The 17,562-nt window shown below is 39.3% G+C and overlaps 1 protein-coding gene across 9 annotated transcripts in view; it reads left to right on the top strand.

The window, feature by feature from the left end:
* The window catches only part of ADD3 (adducin 3), a 3,087,715-nt gene that overhangs the window by 2,418,428 nt on the left and 651,725 nt on the right, over positions 1 to 17,562 (top strand). The window lies entirely within an intron of this gene.

Below are 17,562 nucleotides of genomic sequence, written 5' to 3'. Positions count from 1 at the left end.
TTATGCCTGGCTTTTTAGAGTTGTATGCCTTTAAGATGGCTTTACTAAGCTTTCGGTTTCTTTAAGTTAAGTGATGTTTCCAAAATGTGTATTTCCTTTTATTTTTGGGATGGTTATCTTTTTCTACCCTATTCTGACCATTCACTCAAGTCTCGTCTGTTGACCTTACATTTTCCTTCCCTTTCCTTACTTGCTGTACTTGAAACTCAGCTGTTGAATTCTGAGAATAACCTTTACTTGACTGCGGGTAGGTGGGCATCATCAGTAGCTCTGGGTCATCTTCTTTGTCATGCAATAAAAGTATGAAGTATCAGCTAGGATGTTGCAAATACAGGGAAACTGGGCAAGAGAAAAAAACATAGAAGTATCAAAGTGCCAGTGTTTCGTACAGTATATGTTCCAATTATTAGAAAATGTAGTATCAAAGTGCCAGTGTTTCGTACAGTATATGTTCCAATTATTAGAAAATGTAGTATCAAAGTGCCAGTGTTTCGTACAGTATATGTTCCAATTATTAGAAAATGTAGTATCAGAGTGCCATTGCTTTGTATTGAGTAACCACAGTGCCCATTCATATTATTAGAAAACATAGCATCAAGGTACCACTGCTTTGTACTGAGTAACCACAGTGTATGTTCTCATTATTAGAAAGTGTAGCAGTAAAGTGCCAGTTCTCCTTACTGAGTAACCACAGTGAAGTTTCATGTTATTCAGAATTTTGTTTAAAGTTTAGTAGATACTGTACTTTGTCTCAAGCAGTTGTCAGAGTTGCTGCACAAGTTTAGGCATGTGGAGCAACATTTTGTTTGAAAGATAGATGCACCTGTCATCTTTATTGTTCATGTATAGTTTTCTTTGAATAACCTGCTCCATTTTAGAATGACCTTTGCAGGTAACAAAAGCAAAAAGTTAGTGAACAGTGGCATTCTGTCTGCTGGAGACATCTATCTTTCTTTCTGAATTTCTGTCATGTGAACTGTCATGCACTGTTATTTTCAAATTAAACTTTATATGCTTATTTTAGTATGTTTGGTGTATGCCATCACAGCTGGCCATGTGTCATCGGAGCCAATGATGTAAATTCTGCCACTGTGTTTTGTGTTTCTCAGTGTATCTTCTATAACAGAGCAATATTGACTGAGAACAACTAGTTTTCTAGTCCAGTGCTGATGTTACGGCACTAATAGCATCCAGTGTTGCAGGCCTGAAATGTGACTGAAGGCATGAGATTGAAGGTGATATTTTCACTCCAAGAAAGATGCTGTTGCAGAAAGTACCATAATCTGAGACCAGCTACTGCATGTTAAAGCCACATGATAGATTTGTAAGCTACAGAATGTGGCTATGGGAGACTAAGACCCTTAATGTGAAGCCAAACCTCATATCATCTGTTTGTGTTTAGACAGGTATTCCATCTACCTTTGGAAAAATGCTGTGTAAGTGGAGTGCATCTGTTAATGTGCTGGAACACTCAACTATTTTGCCACTTTGTTAATAGTGAACCCCCCTCCCACACACACATACACATACACCAAGGAAAAAAGGAAGAAACATGGTTCAACTGAGAACTTTTTAAAATAGTCATTCCCTATTTGTTAACTTTGACAAACAAAGCATGTATGTGGCAATGAAAGTCCTTCACATAAATTACTATGCACCTCACTTGTGTTTGTCTGCAGGCTTTTAACCTTGTCAGTTAAAAGCATTTCCTTTTGTTTTAAACAGGACTTGCAGTGATAAGTGCTGAGGTGAATTATAACCATTCCTTTGTGGGGGGGAGTAGATGCTTGGTTCAGACTGCAAGACCCTTTCTTTTTCTTACTGGACTATCACTTAACATAATGCCTGGAGCCATTTTTCTGAAGGCAGCCCAGCACTGATTCAGTACATGGATTTGTATTTTCCCTAATGCTGTAGGTAGCCCGTGGCATGTGCTTGTTAAAGACTTAAGGATAGGAATTCAGGAGGCTCATATGACTCCAACAGAGAGCTTTTTTCTTCCATTTTTATCACTCTAAACCAACTGTTGTATAATAAATGCAGTGCCAGTGGCACAACAGACAGTACACACACCTTTAGTGCAGAAGGCTGTGGGTTCTATTCCCATACCAGGTAGATGGATTGTTAACACTGAAGTGCAGGATAACTGGGTTGCTGCATTCCTGAGTATGTTGTCTTTCAGATGAGATGTTAAACAGAGGTCCCATCTGCTTGAGTTGGTGGTAGCTCAGGTGGATGTAAAAGATCCCACAGCACCTATTAAAAAGAGTAGAGATCCTTTACTTAACACAACAAAGAAAAACGTATTTACAAACTTTACATATTTACAGGCACAGATATACACATTTGTATTTCTCACTGTTTTTCATTTTTCTGATAAAAATCCTCATTGTTATTCTTGTCTGATTGACATCCACTCCTTCTTCCACACCCATAATCTGACTTTTTGCTAAATGTCTGCCAAAATCCATTAACAATATAAACAAAATTTAATTCAGTATTTCATTCCAAATATTTATTCTATTTTTATTTTACATTTGTTAACTGGGATCGTCGGACTGGACACAGGTCCATTTTCACCGGAGGCCCAGGGAGAAAAACTCCACAGTAAGTAAAATTTTACACAATATGTTAAATACAGTATACAGAGAATTTTCAAACAATATGTTAAAATACAGTATACAGCAGAAGACATAACAAGACCTATATATGCAGAAAAAAGTTGCACATGGTTAATAACAGAATAAGTATACAAATTTAGTCAGCATTAGGAGAAGACCTAGACTGTAATATATATTACAGTAGGTATATTAGGAGTAAGGTATATAAGTGGAATAATTTGAGGACTTATGTAATACATGGGCATACCACTTATTCTTTAAGTGTGCTCTAGGTGAGTTTTTAAAGTGAGAAGAGGTAGGGGCAGGAATCAGGGCAGGAGGGAGATTATTCCAGGTTCTAGCTAAGGAGTGGGAGGACAGTGCTTTTCCTGCAGTATTGATAGCCCTAGAGATACAGAGGAGGGTTTTGTCGGAAGATCAGAGAGGATGATTTTTATTATAGTGGGTGAGAAGTTGGCCTAGTGCAGGTTTTTTTTCTGGATGTGTTACCTACATTATAGGCAATGACTAATTGGTGATAGGTTAGTAGCTGGAACCCTATTACATACAATAAATTCTTATATACCCTTCTTACATATTTTCTTATATCCATAGTTTATCATATTCATATCTGTATTGTTTGCCATTAATATTCTCAAAACATTTTTCTTTACACAACTTTTTTCAGAGATTTATCACTCTTTTACATTTCCAAAAAAGCATGCTGTGTTGTCTCTTCCTCCCCCACAAAAATGAACACATACTTTCAACTGTTTTGTATAACATAGCCACCTTTACTGGTAATGTATGCATTACCAGCCTCTACAGGAAAGTCTGACACACTAATATCTTGGTACATTACTTTTTCTTACTATAATGGATTTAATCACTTACTCTGTTAAATTTTCCCATGGATTGACATAATACTGTTTCATAATATTTGTATACCACATATTTTATTGTTCTCTGTCATCAGATTTTATTTTCCATGTTAGGAGTTTTTTTTCTGGATAATTTTTAATTTCTTCGTGTACTTTTTCTTTCTTTCTTATTACCATCATTTCTCAGAATTTTTTGTGCTTATCTTTTTAATATTCTCACTATTAAATTATTCTCTTCCCTCACTCACTTTAATCTTTTGTATACTTTTAAAGAAGCAGAATAAACAACTGGATTTAGTAACCCCAATTCCCCTTCATCTTCAGTCATGTGCAACACACCTGTTTTCACTGGGTTTAATCTTGAGCCCCATATGAAAATAAAATCTGTAGTTGTACAATTTATTATTTATATTTTACTGGGACATATAAACATTTGATGTTTTTCCCATTAATATAGAATTGACCAGATGCCTTTTTTCCTGAACTCTAATCTTTACTTCCTCCACAGAAGACCTATTTCTTTCATTTTTTTTATCAATCCTGCCCATTTCATCATGACAATGTAATCTTCACAAATTCTTTCCTAGCAAACAAATTTCATTCTTTGAGAGAAAAACAGACCTCCAGTTTTCACCACATCACCCAAACCCTTACTTTTACATTTATTCACCTTAATTCCAACGTCCCTTAAACACTCATTCAGACAAACCAACACTTCCATTATCCAGACTTTAGCAGCTACAACTGTACCATCCACTTGTGTCAGAACTACCGGTATTACCACCTCCTTTTGCATCACATATCTAGTATCTTTAATTTTATAAGCTACTTCACTCACTGTTGTATTCATCACCAGTACAGACAATATTCCACTCATGGAATGTCCTTGGCTTATACAGCTCTTCATGCTTATTTCTTTACTCAGCTAGTCATTGACTAACACTTTCACCCAATTATTCTGATAAGCTGACATGCAGACACTCCTAATACCTATTCCATACTTCTCCATAACATTCTACAAAGTATCATGTCCCATGGTATCCAGTGCCTTGCTGATATCACCTGTATCACTAATTTTCACATCACCCTGTTACTTGTAACATCATCCACAGTCTTTCTCACAACCAACAACAATTCTTGACATTCCTTGCCTTTTATACCATATATTTTCCATACTATCCCTCATCCTTCATTCCTTCCATTCCTTCTGTATTATTCCCGTAAACGTGTATAACCCATGTTATTTAGGGTGATGGGGCTCCAATTTTTGTTTCATTCTTCTCATCATATTCTTCCATATAAATGTTAATATCCTACATTACTCTTCATAAACAAATCCTTTCTTCAACCATTAATTCAATACATTTATAAAATACCCTTGTTTGCTTATCCATTAATTTCTTATACATTCTATACCCTGTACCATCTGGGCCTGATCCAGAATCAACATTTACTTTCTTAAAGGGACAATCCCAACTTTTAAAATTTGGGTACAAATTTAGGACAACCAAAGTAGCACCCAGCTTAGCAACGTCACATACATTCTTGCACACAGTGTTGTTGTATTTAAATTATTTTGTACATCCCCTTCCCCAACCTTGTATTAGTTCCCATTGTGAATGTAACCCTAATTTTGTGTTCCTATCAGCTTTCTGGTGGAGTTAAAGGGAGAGTATCGAAGTTCCCATAATTTGACTTTTTTTTACTCCATCAGTGCATAGCTTTTCTTCTGAAAATAAGACCTGTCTGTCTTTCTGCTTTTTTCTTTTCTTTGCATTTTTACAAGGTTAGCTGACTCGGCCTTTGTGTAATTGGCCTCTTGTACTTTTGGGTGCTGCATGCATCTGATTATCTTTTTCTTTTCTAATGTAATTTTTTTTTTTGGAACAATCAGATTGAGAAAGTCTCCATGAAATAGCAGAGCCACGGGAGTCTGTAAATTGTCAGTTAAACCAAAAAGTCTGGGATTGGGTGCATTATCTTGTAACCTAAATATTGTTTAAGGTAAAGTTTAAAGGAAATTGCTGTTCCCGGTTGCCGATCACAATTGCGGTAGTGCGACTCAGATATTTCAGATAGTTTCTTATTAGTCTGTTTGGTCTAATAAAAAGGGGGTTAAAGTACTTTACTGGGTATTTTATAACAGCAGCATCAATACAAGTTTCAACTGTCCCTGGTTTTGCAAAATGTCAATTACTTTGCTTCATATCTTTATGCTCCTCATAAAATGTTTAATTTTCTGACAAAGCCCTAAAGGTTAAAGTTAGTCAATCGTGCTGTACATTACAGTCTCATGATTTTGGTTCAGAAAAGGTCTGTTGATGCAAAACCCCTGTTTATGTAACTAATGCCTCTACCTGTTTGTTCTGCCACACACTACTTGTAGAGGAATTACTCTAACAGGTAGTTTAGCAGCTGCATGCTTCCACTCTTATCATTCAGACTCCAGTGCTGAGCATTCTTTTGCTGTATTTGTACATAGTTTGACCACAAGTGCTGCTAGTTTTTTTTTTTATTTTTATTATTATTATTATTAATCTTCTTCTTCCGGCTTTTCCCAGTTAGGCGTCGCCACAGCGGATCACCTGTCCGCTCATGATTGGCAGTGGAGTTTTACAGTGTTGAGTTGCCAGCCCGGTGCCCAACCTTCCACAGAAGGCACACACATGCATGCACTCACACCTAGGGTCATTTTAGAGTGTCCAATCCACCTACAGCATGTCTTTGGGATGTGGGAGGAAACCGGAGCACCCGGAGGAATCTCACGCGACCACAGGGAGGACATGCAGACTCCATACAGAAGGCACCCCAGCCGAGGATCGAACCGGAAAACCTCTTGCTGTGAGGTGGCAACACTAACCGCTGCACCACCGTAGCCGCCCATTATTATTATTATTATTTTTAATGATAATAATTCTGGTTTGCAGTTCTGTTGCACAACACTGTATACCTAGAACTACAAATATAATTCATGCTTTCTGCACTCTAAGACACCAAAGATACATGGGGACTGTTGGAAATGCGCAGTGCAGTCATACTGGACATTACAGGAACAAAATGGATTACCCAACTAAATGCTGCACAGTTCAGCTAGTTCTGCCCCTAGCAAGATTTCAGTGTTGAATTTGACTGTTGGGAGCAATACAGAGTATGTGTACCTAGTCAAAGATGTAGGAGTTTATCTGGTGGCTGCCAAAAAAGCAATTACTAGAAAATAGAAATTAAAACCTAATCTGACTATTCTTGAAGTAATGAGCATTATGGAAAGTAGCAGTTGCTATTATCTCAAAATATATAATTTTGCTGTAATTTTTTTTCATTGTTTTATTGACAGTATTACTGTATTTACCTTGCAGATTTTACAGTGTTTAACACTTGCTATTTATTTTGTTTTGTTTGCTGTATTTGTGTACTATGATTGTTGTAATTATATGTAATGTGTTGCTATACATGACAGTAACACTTAATGAGCATTCACTTTTAAGAAAATAAAATGTGTACATGCATACATATCTAAAGACAACAGAACATATTTTATACTTTACTAGAATGCTTTGTGGGATGAATGGGTGTCAGCAGACTTCTTAGACAATGCATTTAAAAGGCAAACGTTGTGCGTTTTTTTGTATTCAAAGTAGAGCATGGTTACATTAAAGCAAGGGTCATAGATTCCATCAACTCAGCTGGAATTCAAGTGCAAACAAGGGACGAAGGTGCTAGATAGCTGGTTGTGGGCAAGTAGACTGAATGTACAAACAGGTTTTAGATGTCAGATAGATAGGTGAGTCAAGGCAATGCATCAGTGTTCCCTAGAAGAGAGCGAAAATATAATGGAAACTGCTGAGCCATTTATCTGGGGCAGTGTCACACACAATAACAACAGTTTATAACAGCATGCGTGCATTGATCAAGCTCTCTGTCTATAAACAAACCCTGTGTAATGTTAGGTGTTGCACTGAACAAAACACTACGGTCACAGTATGGTCATGGACCTGCAGGAACTACACTGCAGGCTGCAATCAATAACCATAAACCTTAAAGACAGAATCACCATTGAAAGAGGTAGGGTCCATTGGATGAGGGGAGCACAGATAAACTTCGCATCAAGTAAGCAAGAGGGAGGGGGAGGACCTAGTGGTTTTGTAAATCAGCACATGATTGCCATAATAAAATGACTGTAGTGACAGATGAATGGATCGATAAATGGGTGGATGCATAGTTCTCAACAAATCAGGATGAACTCTGAACAGAATTAGGGACAAATCCAGAATTAATCAGGGAAATAACTAGGGACACTTTTAAAATATTAGTACAATTAACATGAGACATTGACAGAATAAGAGAATATAAATGAATATACATTTTCTCAATTAAAAAAAGTCTACAATAAGTCTAATTAGTTTCATTATTTATTATGTTTTTTTCATCACCTTGTCACCAAAGGCAACATGTTTTAGCTTGAAACTACTTGAGAAACCAGTGTTTCTTACTGACCTTCCATTCTAAAGGGATCCAGTATCTGTCTGCCTGGGATGACATGGTCGACAGACCACGATGCTTTGCCAGAGATGGCCTGCACCTGTCACCCATGGGATTCTGCATACTGGCTAAGGTTCTTGCCGCCCCATAGTGCCTTTTTTAGGCAAGGTTCAAATGACAAATTCACTACCATAACAGGAACAGGCAAGCAAAAACTGAGGGTGGTGCTACTCAATGCTAGAAGTCTAAATCTCAAAATGCACTCACTCGAGGCACTCCTTAAAATGGAGAATATCGATATCTGTGCAGTGACTGAGACCTGGTTCAAGGCTTCAGAGAGCACCCTTGCACTACCAGGCTATAACTCATACCACACTTTTCGGCCATGTAACCTGGACCAGAACACCAAAGATGGAGGTGTCTCCATATTCATTAGGGATATCCACACCTCCAGGCTAGTTGCTCAGCATACTGCAGCCGAGGTTATCCAAGTGCAACTAACTCTGGGCAAAACTGCAATCCAAATTGTAGCTTGCTACAGATCACCCACCATGCCCCAGGATTCCCACTCCTCTTTTCTTGATGTACTGGAAAATATTAGGGTTCAACCAAACACCCTAATAATGGGCGATTTCAACTACCCCACCATTAACTGGGAAAACTACTCATGTACCAACTCCTTCACTCAACGCTTTCTGGAATTCATAAACTCCAATGCCCTGGATCAACTTATCCACACCCCCACCAGGGGCAACAGTATCCTAGATCTAGTCATTACCAATATGAGTGACCGGTGTTCCACACCTGAAGTCAATGCCTCATTGGTCCAATCCAACCATAAGCTAATTACCCTAGATATCCACATCCTGCCTCCACCCCCCATTAAGGAAACCATGGTAAAAAGTTTCTCCAAAGCCAACTTCATGCTTCTTAAGACAGAAGTGGTGAACTTCATGACACCCATGCAGATGGACAATACAGTTACGACTACTGAATTCTACACAATTGCACTTTATAAGCACTTACATGAGTGCATGGATCGTGCTATCCTCCAAAAAAAGGAAGCCAATCTGGTGGTCCCCTGCCATAAACAAACTGTACAACAGAAGGAAGAAACTCTTGCACAAGAGAGTAAAATCCCATAAGTGGAGGAGCTCCCTGGTCAGCCTCAGTAAGAAGCTGCGATCCCTTATAAAATCCTCCAAAGCTAGTTACGAAAACAAATTTGCCACTGATTCTAAAGACAACCACAAAGCATTCTATAGCTATGTCAAGAATCTCAATGGCAACACTCAGATCTGCTCTGAGTTACAGCACAATGGCACTAAATATACAGACCCAACTGATATTGCCAACATCCTGGCAGATAGGTTAAGTGCTAACTTTACCCCCCTCTTACCCCCTAAAGAGCCCATCTCTATACCAGAAGAATGCAAAGTTCCTGTAATCACGGCTGCACAGGTAAAAACCACACACTACAAAGCCAAGAACACAGCATCCATGGGACCAGACAACATCCCAGGCTGCGTTCTACACGAACTACAGAACGAACTGGCACCCCACCTCAGTACCATGTTCAGTCATAGCCTCACCTCAGCTTTGTGCCTGCTGAATGGTGCACAACAACGGTTATCCCACTCCACAAGTGGGGAGCCACCACGGACCCCTGGAACTACTGATTAACCTGACAAGCCTGGTCTGCAAGGCCATGGAACGGATCATCATGGAACTTTTAAACAAAGACATTGGTAATCTCTAAACTCTGGATCCCACCCAGTTCGGGTTTGTAAAAGGCAGATCATGTCTCCTAAACCTGATAGACTTCTTTGAAGCAGTCACCAAAGCCGTAGACAAGGGTAAGGTGGTTCACACAGCCTATCTAGATCTTGCCAAGGCTTTCGACACCATCCCCCACTGTGGAATTATAGATAAACTCACTAAACTAGATATAAATCCCTATGTCACAAGATGGGTTGCCAACTGGCTCACTGACAGAACCCACACTGTGAAAGTAGCAGACCCCAAATCCGACTTCAGACCAGTGACAAGTGGAGTACCACAGGGTTCAGTCCTGGGTCCTCTCCTGTTTGGTATCTACTTCTCTGAATATGGGCGTACCTTCGTTGAAGGTTGTATGTCAGGCCTGGCAAGCCGGTATGTAAAAATCAACTGCCAATCATTAGCGGACCGGAGTTCCGCTGTGGCGACCCCTAACCAGGAAAAGCCGAAAGACACAAACAAACATTTAGTTTGGTAGAGTCTTCCTCTATATGTTGAATTAATGTTGGGTGTAATTTTCGGAAAATAAAAAATAGGCAAGAATTATGTATTTAGTGTACTTTTTATTCCAATGGTAATGCTTTGTACTCCATCGTTCATTTGTATAGGTTGACTGTTTTTATTGCATTTTGTGTGGGAAGTTAATGTAGTTCAGCTTTTTCTTTTTTACCTTTCAAAATTGTTTTCCTTCAGCGCTGTCTATTGAATATGCTACTGTGGGTAATGCCTTTCTGATAAGTTTGATTTTTGTTAAGCTTTGTGGTTATTTGACAGTCATTCTCTCTCCTTTTAGTAAAGACTGGAAGAGCATTTGCTTATTTGGGCAGTTATATAAGATTTAATTTATGTATATATCTGTGTGATGTTTGTTTGTCATTGCATGCTGAGGTCTATGTATGTATGCATACGTGTGTGTGTGTTAAGGTTGTCAGTTTTCCAGGTGCCTGAGGTGGAACATCTCTTATGAAAATGTGGGATTTTGCACATAAAGCCATATCCTTAAATATAAAAAAAAAAAAGATTTGTTTTGTTTTTACTATCAAAATAAAGAATCTCATTTGGTTTGAATTTTATTTGAATGTGATATACTGTTTAAAGTATACTATCGTATTTTAAATGGAGAATGTTAAAAGATCTTGTATTTAGAAAACATTTTTTTTTGTAACAGCAAAGCATAGTCTTTTTCCTAAAGAATAACTTGTATGTTATACTTTTCTGCATTTTTCATAGGATTCATAGAAATTTCAATGTAAAGAGTGTTGCAGTCATTTACACTGCCAGTACTCACCACTTTGGCCATACCTCTGTTTTCTAGGAGGGCTAGGGCTGTCAAATTCAGTGTCTTAGTCACCTAGGTCCTGTTTGAATGGTGTTTCTGTATTGCATTACTTAATCAGCAGAGAATGTGTGCGTTCCAGAGGTGAGTGAGGCACTGTGTACATGTCCTATGCGGATAGATTATAATCACTTATCCATTTACTCTTGTCTCCTATGGACTGTTAATGGATGACCTATGTCTGACCTACAAGGCACTCACCAATCAAGTCCTGATGGAGCTGCTACATGTCCGCAAGTCAAACAGCGCAGCAGTCGCCCGATGTGGGTATCTAAGCTTAGTCACTGAATCAAACAAAACATGCTGCAGAGACAGAGGTGTCTCAGAGGTGCTCCTTCTTTGGAAAAGGCTTCCTATTCACATTAAACTGAGCCCTCCCCTGGCCCTCTTCAAATGTAGCTTAGATCAATGAATGGAGAATCGCAAATTCATACCTGGGTAGTGCCTATGTTTCTTACGGACAGGGGCAGTCTGTAAGATACTCAGTGCATAACCACAAATCCATGCCATCTTCTTTCCCCCTAGGGCCATATATTGGATAAAATCAGGTTATATTGGCTAGGTTTGTAAGGGCTCTTAAGCTGTTGACCTAATAATTTTCTATGAACCTATATACTAGGCTAACAACCATCATTGGTCTTTATAAGCCTAGCCATACAATCCAACCCAATTGTGTCTCTCTGTGCTATGAGCATTTATCAGGAGGTTTCTAGAGGTTGTGCAGGGGGTTGTAAGTTTGGACATTACTGTCTGCCTCTGTCTATCAGAGACATGGGAGGTCTGACCTGGGGTAAATTTCCAGTTTCCCGTCCATTGGTCAAATGTTAAATAGGGTTAGGGATGGAATGTGCTTAACATGGATTGGGAGCCATGGGACCTTCACAGACATATCTCTCTCACCAACATGTCTTATAAATGTTGCAAGCAAAATATAAATCCGTGGATCTAGTGGTTTTGATACTGTTTGTTTTGCGGATGTGCAAAAGGTCCATCAGAGCTGGATCAGAGAATGCCTTCTCTGCCAGACATGGATCACCTCTCAGTAACCTGTAGGAGACAGAGTATAGCGACAGGGTATAAGGAGATCCATATAGGACAGTGTGTTTATATGCTGAATTCTCCTGGTAAGGAACCTTTGTGGGCTTTATAATTGTTGCATATGTCTGGTTAGATACATGCTGGTGGGGGCTTTATACTCAATGATAAGGGGCAAATAAAGTGGCACTGTGACTTCCTTGGACCTGATGACATGCCCTTACTTATAAGTTGGGTGACATACAATAATTTTCTTACTACCTTGGTCACATGTTAGTCAAAGACCAGATTACTGTCTGCATATGTTCCCAGATCCCCGAGTAATCCGTCAACTCTTAGTAATTAACTTGATTTTCTAAAAGGCCCTACAGTTCATTTCTTGCCATTGAGTTTTAATCCATGACTTTGGCACCAGTCATTTATCTATGTAAGACCCTCTTGTAAGATGTTTGTGTCATGAGGGAAATTATGATAGCTCCCAATCTGCAGTCATCTGTGAACTTGCTCAGCCAAAGTCCCTTAATATTAGCCATTACTTCCAAGAAGTAGATGGCAAATAGTAGTGGTCCCAACATAGAGCCCTGAGATACCCAGCTGATGACTGGTCTCTAAGTGGCGGTGGTATCACCAATCCTGACTTTTTGGGTCTTGTTTGTGCATCAGCTGGCAATCCAGAGAATAATGTAGTGGGTTAATGCCCAGTTCAATGAGTTTCTCAACTATACCTGAGTGGGGTATTCTATAAAATGCCTTAGCCAGGTCCATGTAGGCAGTGTGCACCATTTCCCCCTCATACATTGCCTTGGTGACCTTAAGTCCACCAGGTGTAATAGGCATGATCTTCCACTGACAAAGCAAGACTGGGTTGGGTCCCGTGTCTGAAGGTTACCTATGTCTTTGTAGATCATTTTCATGATATTTCGTTCCATGGCTTTGCATATTAGACTAAATAGTTCAGTAGTTTCTGACTTTTGTTGATGGTCCACCCATGTGAAGTGGGAAAACCATTGCAGTCCTTCATTCTCATGGTACAAAGACTGTTTTGAGGCTGTAGTTAAAAAGTGATCTAAGTTGTCTCGATAGGTCATGTTTCCAGCTTTTTAGGAAGTATTCCTCAGTATAATTTGGATCCATTGAGGCTGTGTTTTAGGCCTTTGTGAGGGCCACCAAGACTTGCTCTGTGTTAACAGTTAGAGGTTATGCTAGTAGGTATTTCGTGGAGGGGAGGATGGTGGTTGGAGTTAGAGCTGAATTTGTCAACCAGCAAATTCACCATGTCGCATGCTTAGTAAAAGTGGCACCATTGACCACCTGTTCAGCACACTCGTGTGTGTGGTCTGTTGGTGAAACTTTAGATCCCTGATTCGGGTAATTGTGGAATTATTAGACTTGTGGAGATATAAGATGGCTGAGTTTCTAATGGTAAAGAATGCAAGGTGTAGATCTCCCATTAGGAGTCCATAAATACTGAAAACAGAACAGGTCTTCCAGTTTCTTTGTCTCTTTCGTTTGGCATTTCAGGGTTTTTAAGCTTGTAATCACTTTACTTAGGAGCCTCTGGAGTTTGATCTGTCTAGCGAAGTACATCCCGAAGGATATTGATGTGATTAATTGGCCAATCAATGCTGAATATAAGGGACCAATGACCTCTTTACAGCTGGTCGATATACTCTTGGCAATTAGCTGTCCTAAGTAGAACAGTTTTCTGACTACTGTTTTCACATAGTGATCCAGGGGAGTTATCAACCCATGATCAAAATCCATAGGTGTAAGTGCGTGTGTGTGTGTGTGTGTGTGTGTGTGTGTGTGTGTGTGTGCATATGTGCATATGTGTGTGTGGGTATGGATAAGCAAACATGGTAGGGCAGGCCTCCCAGTAGTGTGAGCATTGGCAGTAAATGACTGTTACTGTTGATGCGACTCTCCAACGATGGATCCAAGGTCTTTAACAATATTTTCATTTTGAAGTGGGGTATTGTCTATGCTGCATGCTGAGAAGATGGATTATCTACCAAATGTGGCAATTTTATACTATTTACATTTAATGTGTGCCCATTTTCAGTATACTAGATATTTACATATGTAAGTTCTTGTGAAGGGTTAAGTATAGGTTCATAGGTGTGTACTAGGCTAATGACCCTGGAGCCTTTACAAGTCTAGCCCATAGGATTATCCTGGCATAGTGCCACCCGACCTTAGTTCCTACTGCCTCTGTCGAGTAGAGCCACTGGAGTGATCCCGGGGTGAATTTTCTATTTCCCATCCACTCATCAAGATTTCTCTTGAAGAGGGCCAGTGAGGTGCTTTGCTTGACCTGTATGGGAAGTCTATTCCAGAGCATGGGCAATCTCTGGGTTATGAAGCTGTCCCTCCAGCACGTTCTGTTGATTGTGGTAATGAGGTTGAGGTCTCTGGAGAGTGTGGTGCAGAGGGTTTGGGATTTCTGTAGATATAGCATTTCTAACAGAGCTGGGTCAGACATGGCTTTGTAAGTCAAGCAGAGACTGCCTCTAAGTAGGCGATATGAGACAGAGAATAGTTGGAGTTTTTTGAGTCTGTCCATATAGGACAATGAGGGAAGAGTAGACGGAGACAATGACCTCTTTCTTCCTTGATGCAAATACTGAGCACTATTGGACAGCACTGGTTGCCTTCATCCTTTCTAGTGAGGCAGCTGCCTGTGTATGTTGCTGGTTTGCAGTCTATGTTAGTACATAGAGCATCTATTTGTGAAACATTAAACTTACTTACAATGCCAGTTTTTGGGGTATGGTGTTACATTTATTTATTTGTTTGTTTGTTTATTGGCATTTGTTTACCAGGAAAGTCCACTGGGCCAAGCAAGCCCATTTTCAGTGGAGGCCCAGGGAGAAAAGCTCCACAAACACAACAGTACATAAAATGTAAAATAATAATCCACAAACTCAGCAGTACATAAAATCTGAAATCTTACATGAAAAGTAAAGCAGTAGAATGTACAAGCAATAATCACTGAACAAACAGTAATATACAGTAATTGAAGGGCTGCAAATGCATAATATGTACAGTAGCATAAAATAATTGAAGGGCTGCAAATGCATAATATGTACAGTAGCATAAAATAATTGAAGGGCTGGAAATGCATAATATGTAAAGATTTATAGTAATAATGTCACAGGATTGATAGTAATAATGTCACAGACTAGTCCAACAATTAAATTATTGTACTTTAAAGGTACCCTGCTGAGGAAATATAATATCATAGTAGTATTCAGAGGTGTTTTATGGTTATAAGCAGAGTGGAGAGAGATATAAATGGACAGAAGGGTGCTGGTGAAAAGTATTGAGGAAGATAATTTATTGGATTTGACTAGTGAAAAAGAAAGTTGAAAGAGGCGAGGATGAAAGTTAAAGTAATAACAAATTTGGAGTGTAGAGAGGTAGGTTATGGATGGATGTGAGTGGATACATGTGCAGTGCCAAAGGGTGGAGAGGTGATGCCGCAGACATTTTTTGAAGGAGGAGATGCTACTGGAGGTTCTGACAGCTGATGGAATAGAGTTCCAAAGTTTGGCAATGGAGAAGGAGTAGAACATTTTGCCAGCAGGAAGTGTAGGTTTGTCTACTTGTAGTAGTTGATTTTCAGATGTAAGTAGTCTGTTTGGGTGGTAGAGTTAGGATGGAAGAGAAGGAAGGGCAGTCTGAGAGTTTGTAAATGATTTATGAGCTGCGATGAGCTGTATGTAGGTTAATTGATGTACAAGTTTGAGCCAGTTAAGTGTTTCCAATGCAATGTAGTGATGCAAGGAGTGTTTTGTGTTGGTTGCGAACTTGGCAACCTTATTGTTGCAAGCTTCAAGCTTGTTTTTTAGGGTTGAGTGGATGTTAGTGAGGAGGGGAGCACCACAGAGGACTGAGGGTAAGAGAAAGGTTAAGGTAAGTGAAAGGTTAAGGCAAGAGTATGTTTAGTTGAGCAGTTTAGATTTTAGATAGTACTTTTGTCGATAGAGGGTGCATAGCTTATAGTTTGTTTTTTTAATGTTATTGTGGATATGGAGATCAAATGTCAGGTTTTCGTCAAGGATCACTCCTAGCAACTTTGTGTGGGAGATCACCTCCATGGTAGAGTTGGTTTGGGAATGAATGGTGAAATCTGTCTTGTTGACTGTTTTTTCTTGGGGGTGAATAACATCAATTTGGTTTTGTTTGGGTTTAGAGCTAGATGGTTATTAGCCATCCAGCTTTCGGTGGTGGTGAAGGCATTCTGGGTTGTCTGCAGAAGTTCTGTTGTTGAATTAGCGGAGCAAATAACTGTTGAATCATCTGTGTATTGTACAACAGTTCCATGTTTAAGGTTGGTATGGAAGTCATTTATAAAAATACTGAACAGTAGAGGTCCTAAAATGGAGCCTTGGGGGACACCCATAGGAGAGATGAGAAATGGGGAGAAAGAATTGAGCCATCTAGTGGATTGCTGTCTATCTTTTAGCTAGTTTGTGAACTAGTTTAGAGTTAGGGGGGAGATATTGAGGTTGGAGAGCTTAGGTAGACCATATCTAATGCTTTTGAAAGGTCGAGAAAGAGAGAGGATACATATTTACCTGTGTTTCTAGCTTGGTTAACTATATCCATAAAGGAAATGAGGGCAGTGGTAGTGCTGTGGCCAGGCCTAAACCCGTGTTGAGTTGGGGAGGGAAGTTTGTTTAGTTGTAGGTAGTCTAGAACCTATTTGATTGATGCATTTGGCCAGAATTTTAGAGGTAGGAGACAGAATAGCTATGGGTCTGAAGCTGGATATAGCTGTATTGCTACCGCCTTTATGGAGTGGGAGAATGTATGCTTTTTTCCATATAGTAGGAACATGAGGCTCTTGGAGAGATCAATTGAGAAGTATGCTGATGGATAGGCAATGGATCTTGATGACATTTGGAGATATTCAGGGGGTGAGTTATCAGGGGCACAAGTGCCAGGTTTCAGTGTAAGGAAGTTTGGTGGTGGTGGTGATGGGAATAGGGAAGAAAGAAAAGGCAGATGAGTTGGAGTTAGTTTCATGAGAGGGAGGTGAGAGTGGAGAACAGTTGGTTTTATAGTTAGTGAGGGGAAAAGTAGTGGTGAGTTTGGCTATAATGTCAATGAAATGTGAATTGAAATGGGTGGCTATTTCGGTGGCAGTTTTCTCATGGAATGGGCATGGATTGTTATTAGTACCAAGGTTAATTAGAGCTGAAATAGAGTTCTAGAATTTCTTAGGGCTTTGTAGTTTTTTTGAAGGTTTAGATCATATTCCTTCTTATCATTGATAACCAAGTACTTTGCTTGGTTATGGAGCTGTGTCTGAATTGTAAGAGATCACTGGGATTTTTATATTTTTGCCATTTTTTTCCATATTTTGTCCATGGTATTCATTATTTGCTTGGTAGGTTTAGTAAGCCATATGGCATGTTTGAGTTTGACTCTTTTTTTTTTTTTTTGG

Source organism: Protopterus annectens, chromosome 14.part0 (genome assembly GCF_019279795.1).
Source record: "Protopterus annectens isolate FY-2018-M chromosome 14.part0, PAN1.0, whole genome shotgun sequence".
Taxonomy (NCBI): domain Eukaryota; kingdom Metazoa; phylum Chordata; order Ceratodontiformes; family Protopteridae; genus Protopterus; species Protopterus annectens.
This window is presented reverse-complemented; position numbering and strand designations above follow the sequence as displayed.